The sequence below is a fragment of the Schistocerca cancellata genome, chromosome 2, assembly GCF_023864275.1.
Source record: "Schistocerca cancellata isolate TAMUIC-IGC-003103 chromosome 2, iqSchCanc2.1, whole genome shotgun sequence".
Taxonomy (NCBI): Eukaryota; Metazoa; Arthropoda; class Insecta; order Orthoptera; family Acrididae; genus Schistocerca; species Schistocerca cancellata.
In genome coordinates this window covers 284,084,362-284,099,176 of record NC_064627.1, presented here as the reverse complement: position 1 = coordinate 284,099,176, position 14,815 = coordinate 284,084,362, and the positions used below count along the sequence as shown (strand labels likewise).

The window sequence follows — 14,815 nt, the reverse complement described above, 5'->3', positions numbered from 1 at the left end:
GCAACCCATTGGAACAGCTACACTTATATGTACATGATTACTCTGCAGTTTAAACTTAAATGTTTGGCAGAGGGTGTACAGAATCACGTTCACATTAAATCCGTACCGTTCCACTCTCCAATAGCACGTGGGAATAGTGTATATCTAAATTTCCTTCATTTATCACGAAGGTCATTCCTCTTTATGTAGGCGGGAGTTTACATAATACTGTGGTAGTCGGAGGAGGAAGTTAATGACTGAGACGATAAACGCCTTTGATTTACTGATAACGATGACGCGCTTATCATATCCGTGACTCTCGCTATCCCCTATTTCGCGATAATACAAAATGTCAAGCTCCACTCTATTCTTTTCCGATGTCCTCCGTCAATCCTATCTAGGAAGGATCCATCACCGCGCAGCAATATTCCAGAAGAGGACGGACAAATGTGGTAAATGCTGTCTGTCTCGTAAATCTGTTGCAACTTCTAAGAGCTCTGCCAATAAAACGCAGTCTTTGGTTTGTCTTCTGCACAGCATTTATGTTTGATATCTACAATTTGTGTTGTTCGTAATTGTAATATCTACTTATTTACCTGAATCGGCAGCCTCTAAATTTGTATGATTCATTGTGAAACAGAAATTTAGGGGATTTTGTTTTTTAGTACTCATGTGGATGATCTCACGCTCTTTATTTGTTCACATCATGTACATTTCTGATATACGCGAAATGTAGTCACCGTTGTGAATACGGGCAGCCATCAGCTGTATAATGGAATGAAGACAATGAAAATTTGTGCCGGACCCTTTTACCGCGAGCTTTAGTCTTACCTTTACGCCGGCTCTGGCCGGGCGGTTCTAGGCGCTTCAGTCTGGAACCGCGCGACCGCTACGGTCGCAGGTTCGAATCCTGCCTCGGGCATGGATGTGTGTGATGTCCTTAGGTTAGTTAGGTTTAAGTAGTTCTAAGTCCCATAGTGCTCAGAGCCATTTGAACCATTTTTTTCTTACCTTTACGCTATTCCACCAAGTTTCACGGCCAGACCTAAACTTCCACATGTCTCAGTCAAGTGTCTACAACCTGCACCCATACACCCATTAAATATATTCTAGTAAAGGGGAGACGTTTTAATTGATAGTCGCTTGCTCGGTGTCGGCGGATAGATACGAGATCACAGTGCCTCTATTGTTCAGAACTACGATGCAATATATTTCAGACATTCATGCATGCCCGAAGGAACAAGCGCTGCGGCGACACCAGCTGTTATGAAATAAATGAAATGTAATTTCCCGGTTGGAATATGGACAACCATCAACTGTATAATGGAATGATGAGAATGAAAATTTGTGCCCTACCGGGACTCGAATCCGGATTTCTCCCTATCCGATCACGACTTACGTCCACAAGTCGTCAACCGTGTGTCTACAATCTGCACTAGTAAATTCATTATATATATATATATATATATATATATATATATATATATATATATATATATATATATATAACGGTACAGGGGAGACATTATAATTGAAAGTCGCCTGCCCGGTGTCGGAGGATAAATACGATGTTGCAGTGTTCCTTCGGACATATCGTTGTAGAGACATGGTAGACGACACATGGAAGTTTGGGCGGCACCACGATTCGTGCTCCGATAACCTAACGGTAAGGCGACTGCTCGCGATAAGCGCGAAATCTGAGTTCGAGTCCCGGTCGGGCACAAATTTTCATTCTCATCATTCCATTACACAGCCGATAATTGTCCATATTCTTAACTGCATATCAATTTCACGTATTAGAACTTAATGACTACCACTGGTACTCATTATGTTAGCGAATAGTTCGATTTCATAGTTTTCGTACACTCTATGAGGGCAAGCATTTTGGTGTCGCTCCAGGGTCTGGCGGTACAGGCATTGTCTTTCGTTCTACAGAACGTTGTGCTCTTCACGTTCGGTGGCACGTTGTGGGTTAGCAGGGAGCTGCAACTGCGGCGGCGCCCTGCTCCACATTTGCCAATAGACTCGTCGCAGCTAATTCTGGAGCATTAAGGCCACGATTCATTCCTGACTTGGTCGCATACAGGTGGTCGTACTTGTTCTCCTGCTTCCTTTCCCCGAACCACAGGACGTGTGCACTGAGCAAAATTGAGATCGCAGACGTGCCAGAAACAGTCGACAAATCGAGACAGTATGTTTGATTGCTGCACTACTACCGGTACTTTTTTTGCCATTAATCTATCTCAAGCATCCTTTATTTCCGGTGGGTGGTCGACGTAGTTACCTGGAACAACAATTCATCATCCGAATTATTAATTTCTTTCTTCCGTCGTATAGTTGAATTTGTCACGTTATAACTGTGCTCAGATCTAATACAAACGTATGCCAAGCGGCTTGTCACGCAAAATTTTAATGTATTAAGACTGGGACATTGTGCAGTTACTAGAACGGCCAAGTAATTTTTTGACATCTCCTTAATTCTAGTATCTCAATTTCTGTACGTCGTACATGTTGATCGAACGAGATTAATTACTGACCTGATTATTTGTTACTGTAATATCTGAATGTCGGACGGGTGGCCATCGCCATTTATTAAATAGTACAGTAGTCAGCATTGTATACCTGACTTCTGTCATCAACTTCCCGACAGATGTGACGCGGCCGCTATGAATTTCTCTTTAGTGCCAAACTCTTCATCTCAGAGAGCCACTTGTACCCAACATTCTTAACTATTGGTCAGAATATATTCCTGTCTGAATATTTACCTACACTTTTTAACCTGTACAGTTCCCTCGAGCACGACGGAACTCAGGCCTTGACGTCAGAACAAATGCCCCTTCATCCAGTCCCTTCTTCTTATCGACGTTTTCCACATGCTGTACCCCTCACCGATTCTGTGCTGACCTCCTTAGTTCTTATCAGTCTACCTAATTTTCAACATCCTTCTATAGCGTCACATCTCGCATGCTTTGGTTCTGTTTGTTTTAGATTTTTTCACAATCCATAATTCACATCGATATAGTGTGTACTCCAAATGTACTCCCTCAGAAATTTCTTCCTCGAATTACGTCTTACTGTTCATACTAGTGACTTCTTTTTTGAGGTGAATCCTGTCTTTGCGTCTGGCAACGGCCTTGCCGCAGTGGATACACCGGTTCCCGTCAGATCACCGAAGTTAAGCGGCGTGGCGGGCACTTGGATGGGTGACCATCCCGGCCGCCATGCGCTGTTGCCATTTTTCGGGGTGCACTCAGCCTCGTGATGCCAATTGAGGAGCTACTCGACCGAATAGTAGCGGCTTCGCTCAATAATACCATCATAACGACAGGGGGAGTGTGCTGACCGCACACCCCTCCCATCTGCATCCTCAAATGGCTCTGAGCACTATGGGACTTATCTTCTGAGCTCATCAGTCCCCTAGAACTTAGAACTACTTAAACCTAACTAACCTAAGGACATCACACACATCCACGCCCGAGGCAGGATTCGAACCTGCGACCGTAGCGGTCGCGCGGTTCCAGACTGTAGCGCCTAGAACCGCTCAGCCACCTCAGCTGGGCCCGCATCCTCACCTGAGGATGACACGGTGGTCGGATGGTACTGATGGGCCACTTGTGACCTGAAGACGGTGTGCTTTTTTGAGTGCTGTCTTTGCGTCTGATAGTATCATCTTTGTGTCCTTATTTCGCCCATCATGTTTTACTGCCATCAAGGTAGGAGAATTCCAGCAATTCGTGTACCTTGTGGTCTCCGATTCCGACGTTTACCACTAATCTCATTCCCGATGCTTCTCATTACTTTCGTCTTTATTCTGTTTACTCTCCATTCTTAGTGTGTGCTTCTTATCCTTTTCATTCCACTCAACATCTCCTGCAATTCTGCGCCACTTTCTCTCAGGATATGTCTTAGCGATTACTGTTATTCATATCCTTTCACCTTGAATTTTAATCTCACTCCTGAACCTTCCTCTTATTTCCGTCACAGCCTGAACAAAAGGGGCGAAATACTACATTACTATGTATCTTGCACCCGGAAAGTGAGTACCTATTCCGAGGCTGTGTTCACTGACAACTATGCCATTTGCAACTGAGCATGGCATATGATTTCTGCTCTATACTAACTGTTTGCACAAGCAAGCACGAATTCCTCGCGTTTCAACAGCGCTCAGCCATCAGTTTGTTTACCAGAAATTGAGCTCGACAACATTTTTGTTTGTGTTACGAAAAAAGCACACGACGATATGTGGAGTAACGAGTGTATAAAGAAACGAAAACTTTATCCCCATATTAACTTTTTGCAGTAGACAGACTTCGGAAACTGCATCGCATTATTCTTGTTTTTCTTTTTTTCTCCATGCGGCATTGTATTCTTTGATTCGCTCTACATCACAGTACAAAGTATGGAGAACGTAATTTAACAAGCCCAAATAGAAATTACATCAGATCACTGAGGAATGCTTGCAGAAGCCTCCATATTATTGGAACACATGTTCAAGCATGCACACGTAAGAAACTCTTGCACAAGCATACATAATCGAAACTCGATCAAACATCAAACTAGAATGAAATTTTCACTCTACAGCGGAGTGTGCGCTGATATGAAACATCCTGGCAGATTAAAACTGCGTTCCGGACCGAGACTCGAACTCGGGACCTTTGCTTTACACGGGCAAGTGCTCTACCAACTGAGCTACCCAAGCACGACTCACGCCCCGTTCTCACTGGCAGAAGTAAGGTTGTGAGGACGTGTCTGGGTAGCTCAGTTGGTAGAGCACTTGCCAAGGCAAAGGTCCCGAGTTCGAGTCTCGGCCCGAAACACAGTTTCAATCTGCCAGGAAGTTTCAAACATCAAGCTGCTCGTATGGTCTTGGTGGTTGCGCAAATATATTCTACAGACACTCAAGCATGCAAGGGTAAACAAGCCCGCGCATGTGTGGTTGTCAAGCATGCAGACGCCTGTGTAAGGAGTGTAGCCACCTCGAGGAAGATCGAGATAGCTGATAGGCAGAGAGACCGGTGCAGCTGTGTGTATCATGGTATGGGGTGGGGTGGGAGGTGAATGACGGGAGCAGGCCGGGAGGGTGATCTGGCAACAGCGCAGACAGAGGCCGCCCACCGCCGCGGCCTTCTCCTCCGCTCCGACACCTCCGTCTGTCGGTGGCCAGTCATCCGGCAAGCCGCAGCGCGCGCGCGCGCGTGTGTGCGAGCGTGCCTGCACGAGGGCGCCGGAATGCAACTCACTCCAGTCTGCTGCACACTCCAGTGCTGATGCGGGGCTCTCCTAGCCAATACCGCGCTGTCTTTCCCTTCTCAAGGGTACGGGGCTTTACTCGCGTGGTGTGTGGCGAAGGGTGTGTTAGCAGGTCCGTGGTCTCTCCCACATGGCTACGTGGCGCAGCGGTAACACAACTCGTATTCTGGCGGGCGGCGGTTCAAATCCTCATCCGGCTAATACAGAACAAAGACGCGTGAAAAAGTGGCCGAAACGTCGGTTCGTTTCACAGCATGATATTTTCTAAAACCCAGTAGATTTTGTACAAGCTGACATTTTGCCTGTTGGCTTTTGTTTCGGGTTCTGCGCCCGGCGTTTCCTGACGCTTCGCCAGCACGAGTGCTGGCATTGTCAAAGTTTCACTCTGCATTGCCGGTGGCGGACTGCAGTCCATTTCGCAGTCGCAGATTAATTACGAGGTGTGTGAAGAGAGTAATGAGACTGATTTTTTATCTACCAATGTTTTTATTTTTTTTTTTTCATACAACAGTATTGTCCCGATCAAAGTAATTCTCTTCGGCAGCTACACACCGTTTGAGTCGTTGTTTGATAACAGCGCTGAAAGACTACAACTGGTGGGACCTTCAACATATCGGTCACAACCTTTTGAGTGTTCTCTAGAATCCCAAAAAGACGTCATTTTAAGACATTCTTCAATTTTCGGAAAAGAAAAAGCTCATAAGAACTTAGATCAGGTAAAGAGAGGCTGTGGAACAACAGTAATGCCTTTTGAGGCAAAAAATTCCTTGATGGAAATGGCCGTGTGACATGGGTCGTTGGCATGATTGAGCATCCACTTGTCTGCAGTGTCCGGTCTCACTCAATTCATCCTTTTCCTGAGCCCTTGAAGGCAACGGCCTTGCCGCAGTGGATACGCCGGTTCCCGTCAGACTACCGAAGTTAAGCGCTGTCGGGCGTGGCCGGCACTTGGATGGGTGATCATACCGGCCGCCATGCGCTGTTGCCATTTTTCGGGGTGCACTCAGCCTCGTGATGCCAATTGAGAAGCTACTCGACCGAGTAGCAGCGGCTCCGGTCAAAGAAAACCATCATAACGACCGGGAGAGCGGTGTGCTGACCCCACGCCCCTTCTATCAGCATCCTCAGCTGAGGATGACACGGCAGTCGGATGGTCCTAATGGACCACTTGTGGGCTGCAGACGGAGTGCTTTTGAGCCCTTGAAGAGCGTCTTTGTAAAACCCTTGTTTGACAGTTTGTCCTGAAGGAACAGTCTCACAAGAGCACGCACGCATTCGACGCTCCCGTCGGTTTTTGAAGTTGAAGGTCTCGCTGAGCGAGTTTCATCTTCAACGTGTTTTCGGCCTCCCAAAAATGATTTGTACCGGCGAAAAACTTGTGTTATTGATAAGGAATGTTCCCTATAGGCCTGCTTAAACTTTCCAAATGTCACACTTGCGGATTCCCCAAGTTTTACACAAAACTTGATGGCTTAGCGTTACTCTAAATCCCGCTGATTCATTTCCGTAACACAACAAAAACACTTCACTGATGGCGCGCTAAAAAAATCACGCGATGGCTATACGGAACAGAAAATCGGGCTGAGCATCTGGAAGGGATGAACATACCAGTCTACACAAAGTAGAACAACACAGCTTTGCCAGATCGCTGCAGTGTTAGACGTTACTTCTTTCCACTTCTTGTATACCTAGGCACCGGAATATGCGAGACGCAACACCTCAGACGCCAGATGGTACACATGGAAAGCGTTTTGAGGAGCAATGGGTACTCCAGCGGTTGCATACGAAGTGTCACGAAATCTGACACTCGAAGTGACGCGACGGAAGAAAAAAATGGCGGATACAGCTTTTCTGCCGTACACACCCAGGATAAAGGATAGGTCGCCGTATATTGCACAAGAACGGTGTGAAGACTGCTTACAAAACCACCAAGAAGATCAAAGTGTCTCAGACCAACAAAAGACAAAAGGGACCGACTTGCAATGCTGGGATTATAGCGCATATCTTATACAAGCGGGTGAGCTATGTTGGAATGACTGGAGATCCATCTAAACCAGTGTCACAGAACATAAGAGGCACTGCAGACTGGGACAGGAGGAGAAATCGGCCGTAGCGAACTACACGCAGTGTGCGCTCAACCACATGATAACATTCGCCGACACGGAAGTTCTTGCTGTAGACAAGTGGCACTCCCGAGAAATCTGCAAACATGACAATAGCTTTAACAGGAAAGAGAAAAGCCTCAAGGTGAGTGGTTCCTGGATTCCCTTGCTGCAGTGAACGACCGTTGAAGGTAGCAATGGGAGAAGCACAGCGGTTATGAGCAGGAGAAAGCCCTGGGACGTTGCACGGCAGGCCGCGAGGTCAAGTCCAATCCGCCACCACCACTGGATGAAGATGTATTCACAATGCCAGGTAATCGTGCTGCCGAAATGTCACAAAATCGTAGGACAAACTTAGTTGAAGAACCAGATACGAAAGAAACTAGCAATATGTCAACAAGTGAATACGGAATCCTCCACAGTTTTGTGTTTATACAAGCCAGCTGCTGCCACGAAATGCTACGCACACGCCTTGGGAATGTCAGAGGAACAGCGTGTTTGGATAATGAGGTAAGAAAAGAGTGGGAGTACCTTTCCTCGACTGTTACCGTAATTATTTTGCTTTACATTATTCTACCTCACAGCTGCAAGTTGTTTTGAAATCCCATATCATCAGGTATAAACGTAGCAGCGCCGATCTGGAATTATGGAATGAATAAGATGCGTAGTTGTAGAACGCGAAGCTTCTCGTTCTCAGTTGAAAAAAGCAATACTCTTGCTGTTGTGATGTTGGAAGACTGGTAAAATGCGGGACATCACAGTAAAAAAAGAAAAGAAAACTGTGACGACTGCTGGAGCGGAGATGTTTCGATGGACGAAGAAACTGGCATTACATCGAGTCGCCATTATCATCCGCGACGGAAACAACAGACGGTCAATCCATAGAGACACAAGACACAGTCTATCACCGGAAAATATAATTCAACAAATGAATGAATAACTGCAAAATGGAGGGAACTCCAGTTTTCGATAAACCATAAAAAACCATTTTAAAACTCAATTGTGTTATAGATCTTTTGGTCTAATTATGGGAAACATATGCCATGACAAAACAGTATCTATATTCATAATATTTTGGGCCGTAAAGTGATGAAATGACTTTTTTACAATCTCGTTCTTATTTTTATAGCCAAGGCGAACAGAATAAACACTCGAGGAAGTCCTGAACCCTTGCTCATTCATCTTTCTTGTCCGTGAAGCCACTAATAAATACATATTATGATCGCTTTCAAATACACATTTTTTCACGATCGCTAAGTTTACTGAAACATTGGTACTTACGCATGAGATCTTTCCAATTTTAAGAACACCTTATCGTCAATGATCTGCTTACTTTACATTCACCTGATTTTAAAACGTTTTCCGGAAGGAAATGAGATTCCTGTTTACACTATCTTGCCTGTCAGGGAACTCATGTAAATCGCTAGATCTAGAGACAAGACTTTTCCTCCCGAATCACTTATTATTCTTTCAACAAGAACTCCGCATGAAACACACTTGGCAGTTCCCTAAGTCCCTGTAAACAAACCACATCAGTCGTTTGACGCAACAGCGACGTTTAACTCCAGGAGCCTCCTCTTTGTTGTAGTAAACTAACGTGACAGAAATCTCAATTTCTGAATAACAAGAGAATTAACGACCTCAGATCTTTCTTGGACTGAACGAAAGATTTTCTTTTTATTCGTCACAAAGACAATACATGTCACTCCAAAATTGTCCTTTTGCGCCAAATCCTTCAAATACCGCCAACGAATGCTCAGGAGTAGCTCAAGTGCGAGAATTATACGGTATCTTCCTATTTTGTTCTTTCTGCAGAGAACCGATAAGTGACTTCTGTACCTGTGGCAATAGCTATGTCGACGCTACGCATGGCACGCAGTCATTCCACTATGGTTCAAATGGCTCTGAGCACTATGGGCCTTAACATCTGAGGTCATCAGTCCCCTAGAACTACTTAAACCTAACTAACCTAAGGACATCACACACATCCATGCCCGAGGCAGGATTCGAAACTGCGACCGTAGCGGTCGCAAGGTTCCAGACTGTAGCGCCTAGAACCGCTCGGCCACCGCGGCCGGCCATACAAATTAAGTCTGAGTATTTTATCGGTATTACCGAAGTACCAACGATAAGTTTATTGCTGGCCAAAGCGAATTTCTTAACGGATGTTCTTGATCAATGAATAGTACATCACTCAAGAATGAAAACATTTCAAAACGTCGAAATTTATTTGATAGTGAAAGTATCGGGTGGTTATAATTAAAGTGATTAGATATGGTCATCCTACAGGATGCAACGTGTAGTACTTACATAAAATATTATTTAAATGTTTGCCTAAAACAAGTCATGTCCTAAGTCAACTTTATAAAACTTGATGCATAACCATAAGATTTTGTCACTTCTTTTAAACAAGCTGTAGCAAAGTCACTTTAAGCCCGCTGTATGGGCCTCGTCGTGTGACTAGAGACTGCGGACCGCGAGGGCTTCGCGGTCTGCCTCACAGAGGGCGGCGCGCATGCGCGAGACGTATAGAATCAAACTCTTATTACGCACGCGTCAGATAACATTTTTGCAATGAATTAATTTTATACTTTACTATTGTAAGTTAATTACATTATCCAGCATGACTACGTTTTACATTCTACTACAGTATCTTATAAACTGACCAACAAATCTTGTATGAGCATTTGTAGGAGAGGTTCTATTATTACAGAAACTGTAATGGTCACATGTATTATGAATTATTGTAAACCTAATATAGGCTGGAAGCCTTCGAAGTATGCCCTATTTCTTAGATACAGTTGATCGTTCAGTAAATTGCCTCTATTTGTAGTTCCTAAAGCGTGTCGAGTCTATAGCCCTTAACTTCATGATGTAGTAGCTGTATGTCACGTAAAGGTTTAGGTGTATGAGCCATTTGCACCAGATGTTCCGCGAAGGCTCACCCCCGTGTTCCTAGGCCATTTATTGGAAGATGTTCTTTAAACCTTACTGCTATAGCTCTGCCTGTTTGACCTACGTAATAACATGGGCAATCATCACATATAATCTTAATTACGCCTGATTTCGCTGACTTATCACAGTCTTTCTCAAGGGTATGGACCAAATTTCGCTTTAAACTATTACTCGTCGAGAAGGATATTTTAAAACCTGAATTTTTCAACAGGCGCCCTATCTTGCAGGAGACATTACCTATATAAGGAACCGAAAACCATTTCTTGGTCTGATCTTGGGTTTGAGTATTTGTGTTTACTAAAGTCGTTGTCCTTTTTCGCGTTTTCTTATGTTATCATTGCCTCACTGTCTTTGGATCATAGCCATTATTCTGTGCAATACTCTCGAGGATTTGTAATTCTTTTTCGAGGTTGACATCTGACAATGGGATAGAAATTGCCCGATGGATACTAGAATAGAAAAACGCTATTTTATGCGCTTGGGGGTGGGTTGAATCGGCCGGGATGATGTTGTCTGAATAAGTTGCCTTCCGGAATATGTTGAACTCTATTTTAGCATCTTTAATAGTCAACGTCAAATCAAGATAATTTAGTGATCTATCAGCTGATTCCAGTTCTTGTGTGAATTTTATTTTTTCATGTAGACTGTTAAACGTTGCGAAAATTTGCACTATTCCTTCTGGAGAGATAATAATATGTTCTTTTCCCACGTAGTAAATAATGTCATGAAAAAATGTAATATTCTTCAACAGAGCTAACTTTTTCAGTTAATAAAAAATTATTTAGTTAAAACTCCCTGCTTAGTTTACGTTCTTACTTACTTACGTTCAGTGAAGGCGTCAGCTCTATTCCGCTACTGTAAAACCTAAACCGGTTGTCACTTTCAGATATTTGGCTTCTCACACAGAGGAACTCTCCGTTTAAAAAATATCATGAAACATTTGCAATTTGCCATTGAAACGAAGCGAACGTAAATAAATAAAAGAAAATAAAATGAACAATCAAAAGATGCAAAAGCACAAAATTCACTCCTACAACATAAGCGAGGGCGGCGAACTTCCAACTTTCGCGGATGACAACTCAGATGCTCCCACCAAGGTCGACGTCAAAACTATCTCCCCGAGAAACCTAGACGGTGACGTCCCGTCCCGTTCCGTTGACGGCGTATGTGAATGCTATCATTTTAAACGCATCGTGGAATGTTTCGACGTGACGTCACGTTCTGTTCTGTCAAGTGTGAATACTTGACAAATCCTTTACGTACGCTGAAAACACTAAAGGCGCTATTATTATTATTCCTTGAGTAACGTTTACGTTCTCCGCTGGAACGTAGCCGTAGCGAACCTGTCGCCTCGCACCTCCCACTTATCTGAGTGCGAAATCGACCCCGCCGGTGGCAGTGAGCAGACAGGGCGCACGGCGGACAATGCAGCACCTGCCTACTGGCGGCTGGCAGTCTCCCCCCCCCCCCAACCCCCCCCTCCTCCGGCTGGAGGTCAGGGACCACGAGGCGGCCGCAAAGCGCGACCCACAATGCGCGCAGACGTCCAACTGCTCTCGCCTTCCTACACAGGAAAAACCTCGCACTCCAGCTTCCTGCATCCTCGGACGACCCAGGTATTACTCGGCCAGTGGGCACTGAGTTGATCACGTAACTGTACTATGATTGAAATTACTTGTTGGTGGATGGCACTTCACGCGTTTGAGCTGGTCTGCTCCAATCAAAGGGTTCACCGTCACGACTGAATTGTTCGCTGATTACTGAAGGATTCGGGTTTCCGAGGACATCAGCGCCTAGCGTTACCTTTCTTATCACATGTGGAATGTTTCCATGCGCGTAAACCGCTGCGTGGTGTTTGATGAACAGGTGTCGCAAGCCGGACTGGCCGAGCGGTGCTAGGCGCTACAGTCTGGAACCGCGCGATCGCTACGGTCGCAGGTTCGAATCCTGCCTCGGGCATGGATGTGTGTGATGTCCTTAGGTTAGTTAGGTTACAGTAGTTCTAAGTTCTAGGGGACTGATGACCTCAGAAGTTAAGTCCCATAGTGCTCAGAGCCATTCGAACACGTGTCGGGCCGCTCCGCACAGCCATATAGGGCCAGCGACGGCGTGCTGCTAAGCGCGATCGTCACTGATTCGAATGTGGGGTGTCAGGAAACCATTTCTGGCAGGACTGCACGGAGAGAAATGTACCGCATAGGCTTCAATAACCGATGATCACCACCACTACCTCCCCAAGACTTCTTTTGGCCACTACACACACATCAACAGGCCCGTTCCGCAACCCATCTTTTTGATACATGGCGGAGGGTACGTTATGTGCTATCACCACTTCCTCCCTTTCCTCATTCAGTTGTGAATGCTGGAAGAACGACTGTTAATAAGTCTCTGTGTCAGTGCTAATCCATCTACTTTTATGTTTATGCTATATACGCAGGAGGGAGCAATACAGTCATGTGACAAAGTCATGGTACAGCGATATGCACATATACAGATGGCGTTAGTATCACGTACACAAGGGATAAAAGGGAAATGCACTGGCGGAACTTTCATTTGTACTCGGGTAATTCGTTGGGGGGGGGGGGGGGGGGGCGCTATTGTTGGGGAGGAGACCAGACAGCGAGGTCATCGGTCTCATCGGAGTAGTGAACGACGGGGAAGGAAGTCTGCCGTGCCCTTTCAAAGGAACCATCCCGACATTTGCCCGGAGCGATTTAGGGAAATCACGAAAAACGTAAGGTAAATCAGGATGGTCGGACGCGGGATTGAACCGTCGTCCTCCCGAATGCGAGTCAAGTGTGCTACCCACTGCGCCACCTCGCTCGGTCGGGTGATACCTGTGAAAAAATTTCGAACGTGATTATGGCCGCACGACAGGAATTAACAGACTTTGAATGCGGAATGGTAGATGGAGCTGGACGCATGGGACATTCCATTCCGGAAATCTTTAGGCAATTCAATATCTCCAGATCCACAGTGGACAGAGTGTGCTGAGATACCTAATTTCAGCTGTAAGCTCTAACCACGGATAACGCAGTGGCCGACGGCCTTCACTTAACGACCGAGAGCAGCGGCGTTTGTGTAGAATTCTCAATGCTACCAGACAAGTAACACTGTGTGAAATGAGCTCGTGACCATATCCGTTGGATCCGAGAAGACTGCAAAACCGTGTCCTGGCCAGTTGAGTCCCAATTTTAGTTGGTAAGAGCTGATGGTAGGATTCGAGTGTGGCGCAGAGCCCACGAAGCCATGGAACCAAGTTGTCAACAAAGCAATCTGTAAGCTGGTGGTGGCACCATAATAATGTGGGCTGCGTTTACATGGAATGGACTGGGTCCTCTGGTACAACTACACCAATCATTGAGTGGAAATGGATATGTTCGGCCACTTGGAGACCATCTGCAGCCATTCATTGACTTCATGTTCCCAAACAACGACGGAATTTTTGCGGATGACAATACGCCATGTCACCAGACCACAATCGTTCGCAATTGGTTTGAAGAACATTCTGGACAATTCGAGCGATGATTTGGCCACGGACCGCGGTGGCCACGCGGTTCTAGGCGCTGCAGTCCGGAACCGTGCGACTGCTACGGTCGCAGGTTCGAATCCTGCCTCGGGCATGGATGTGTGTGATGTCCTTAGGTTAGTTAGGTTTAAGTAGTTCTAAGTCTAGGGGACTGATGACCTCAGATGTTAAGTCCCATAGTGCTCAGAGCCATTTGAACCATTTGGCCACGCAGATCTCCCGACATGAATCCCATCAAACATTTATGGGACATAACTGAGAGACCAGTTCGTGCTCAAAATCCTGCATCGGGAACACTTTGGGAATTATGGATGGCTGTAGACGCAGCATGGATCAATAATTCTACAAGGGACTTCCAACGACTTGTTGAGTCGATGCCACATCTAGTCGCTCCACTTCGCCGGGCAAAAGGAAGTCCGACACGATGTTAGGAGGTATGCCTCGACTTTTGTCATCTCGGTGTATATTGGTTGGTTCTTCTAGGAGCTCACGCTCTCGGAAATTTAACAGTAAATCGCACCCCGATCCAGAACGCCTCTCTTGAAGTGTCTGCAGCTGGAATTAGATGAGCCTCTCCCTAAAGGTAAGTACACATTTGTACACAAAATTGTAAAGAGACTGTATATAGACAGCTGGACAATGTATATAAACAGTTTAGATGCTTTGTCTCGTATACACATTTGAATGCCTTTTTTCTCGATATTTGGTGCATATGGCTGACCTTGTTGGGACTGTGAGTTGTGCAGCGATAGTAATGGACAGCAAGAAAATCGGAAGAGGAGATGTTGGTGGAAACGTCAACTGTTTGTGGAGGAGCTTCGTTTCGGTTGAAATTTACTTTCCACTTTAAAAGTAGAAGGCAGCATGCTATTTTTCTTTAACATCACTCACTGGTGCTTCAATATTTTTTTGTTTAGCTCTTCGATAAACAACTTTTTCTTGTTGCGATTTTTATATTCGGAATTACTAACTTCCCACAACATGATGTTGCGTGAAAAAT

At 45.3% G+C, this 14,815-nt stretch overlaps 1 long non-coding RNA gene across 1 annotated transcript in view; it reads right to left on the bottom strand.

Annotated features, from left to right (window-relative positions):
* The window catches only part of LOC126161625 (uncharacterized), a 1,324,793-nt gene that overhangs the window by 159,065 nt on the left and 1,150,913 nt on the right, over window positions 1-14,815 (bottom strand). The gene's annotated exons all lie outside the window — the stretch shown is intronic.